This window comes from Lactuca serriola, chromosome 7 (genome assembly GCF_051521515.1).
Source record: "Lactuca serriola cultivar US96UC23 chromosome 7, Lser_US96UC23_V15, whole genome shotgun sequence".
Lineage (NCBI taxonomy): Eukaryota > Viridiplantae > Streptophyta > Magnoliopsida > Asterales > Asteraceae > Lactuca > Lactuca serriola.
In genome coordinates, this window is record NC_136414.1 from 170416905 (window position 1) to 170419512 (window position 2608).

At 37.7% G+C, this 2608-nt stretch overlaps 1 long non-coding RNA gene across 1 annotated transcript; it reads right to left on the reverse strand.

The window, feature by feature from the left end:
- Nucleotides 1-273: 273 nt before the first annotated feature.
- On the reverse strand, nucleotides 274-2056 carry LOC145064917 (uncharacterized). The gene is made up of 2 exons (XR_013688138.1): nucleotides 806-2056; nucleotides 274-568 (listed from the first exon to the last, which is right to left on the reverse strand). It is a non-coding gene; the product is annotated as an uncharacterized LOC145064917 (long non-coding RNA).
- Nucleotides 2057-2608: the final 552 nt, after the last annotated feature.

Below are 2608 nucleotides of genomic sequence, written 5' to 3' on the forward strand. Positions count from 1 at the left end.
CAAGTAATCGAAATTCTATTCCATGTGAGATGCAAAATTGATGAAAGGAGTTGTTGTTGAATTCAAGCCCATTATCACACTGTAAGGTTTTAATTTGTTTTTGAAACTGAGTTTGAATGTTCTTGTGAAATTGTGAGAAGATGGAGAAAACTTGTGACTTTGTTTTGAGAGGGAATGTCCAAATAAAATGAGAGAAATCATCAAGTGGAACTAAATAATATTTATGTCCCATTTTAGAAGCAATTGGTAATGTCCACAGATCAGCATGAATAATATCGAATGGAGAATAAGTAATATAGTAAGATAAGGAAAACTGTAACCGACAGTGTTTGCCCAAAGAATAGGAATTACATGACTTATGATTCTTAAGTTTATCACAAAAAGGAAAAAGACGAGAACTAAGAAAATCAAAAACTGCAGATCCTAGGTGACTGAGATGGTTGTGCCATGTTGTAAGAGAGACCGCGTGAAGATCTACTGGTGAGGATGATGAACTTGGATTAGGTGGAAATGGGTACAGGTCCCCGGAACTATTGCATCTAGTAAGGTGTGCCTTCGTGTAGAGATCCTTCAAAGAAAAGCCATAAGGATCAAACTCAATGGAAACATTATTGTCACGGCTGAATTTTCTAACGGATATTAAATTTTTTGATAATATTAAGAACGTGATAGACATTGTTTAGAAAGTAGGAACGATTAACAGAGGAAAGAATAGATGAACCGTGACCTTGAATTGGAATATTATTGCCATTGCCTACTAAGATATAACAAGGTTTACTTAAACAAGATATGTTGGAGAGCATACCCGAGTCATTGGTGAGACGCGCAGTTGAACCTATGTCTTTGATCAGGTCCATAGGGGTCATAGGAGTACCCAACATGTTATTTGATTTAGTTGTGTAATGTGCCTATGGAAGAGTAGATGGTTGTCATTGCTGAGGTCAAGAAGGACCTGGACCAAGTAGTCCCTGTTGACTAAATTGAGGAGGTATTGTTGGGTAAGGGCATGGAGGCGAGGTTAGTTTACTAGCAAGATAGAGTGCTGCTTGTTACCATGGATTATGTTGAGTGTAATTTTGTTGGGTGTAGTGGGACCGACCACGACCTCTTACTCTATAGCCACGACCACGAACACGATAACCCCCCACCTCTATAGTCGCCATGATAGTTGCCCTGATCACCATGATCGCTTCTGAAATTGCGACTGGTGTTGTTGTTACCACTGGTTTGAGAGTGAACAGGAAGGTTTGGAGAGTCAAAAGTTTGGGTAGCAAGGGCTTGGGGAGCATGAGTATCTTATTTGTTCCCGAGTGTTTCTTCCAAGAGTAGTTGGGACTGAGCTTTATTAAAGGTGGGAAGCGGATCAGATTGTTGGATGATGGTGGCGATTGTGTCATAATCACCTTTGGTTACCAGAAACAAGTTGTAGAACCATATTTTGTTCAGATACAGGATTGCCAACATTAGTTAATTGATCAGCATGGTTTTTCAAACGAGCAAAATATTTGGTGACATTGGCAAAGGTATCTAGGCGTGTGCTGGTGAATTGCTCTTCAAGGTAGACTGCACGAGTAGCTTTGTTGTCTTGAAAGATTTCAGACAATCAATCCCATAGTTCTTCAACAGTAGCGCCAGGCTTCATGATGGTCTGAGCGAGTTCTGGTGAAACTGTGGCATAGATCCATTGTTTAACAAGGGCATCTAATTGTAGCCATGTGTCTTCATCGATGTCAGCAGGGCATGGGGATTTGGGTTTGTTGTGGTCAAGAACATTGTAGGCACAAGCTTGAATTCGAAATAGTTCTACCCATGATGCATAATGTGTGCTTGTTTGATCAAGAATGAGAGGGATATAGTTCTTGATGTTATTGACTCCAAAGGCAGGATGAAAGGGATTTTAGAAGAGGAGTTATTATATTTATCTGGCATGTCGTCAACGATAGAAGGCGGCGCCAAAGAGGGAGACAGAAAAGTTTAGGGTTAAGGCTCTGATACCATAAAGATTGATAAAACCCGTTAGCCTTTCTCATTGACTGAACGTGTATATATAATACAATTAAACAAATCCTATGTAAATTAGGAAAGGATTGTGTCTACAAATATATATATATCAAATAATATCTACAAATAATAATTTAACTTATAAGTTTACATATGTTGTTATTTATTATGTAGTTGGAAAATCTTCGGGAAACGCTCAACGACCTGGCAGTAGGGAAGAGCTTTATGCGTTTTTTCAATTGGGGAAAGATCAAAAAGGAAACGATGGGAGCGGTGATGATGGTTCGCCGGAAAATTAATTTGTATTTTGTATGTTATACTTATCGTGTCACTTTGCTACTTGTTAAAATTGTAAAACTCTGGTTGTTTATTTTGGTATTAAATTAATTATAACAGTATTTGTTATCTAATTAGATGTTATTATGTAATTTTTTTCTGCATTTAATGTTGTTATGTATTGGGTTTTTTATACCCAAAATCGTTGATTAAAAAAATTAAAAAAAATGAAAATTTTTATTACCGGCGACAGGAACAAAAGCATTAGCGGTGACAAGAAGTATTACCGGTGACAACTGTCTTCACTGACAACATTTTGATCAATAGCGAT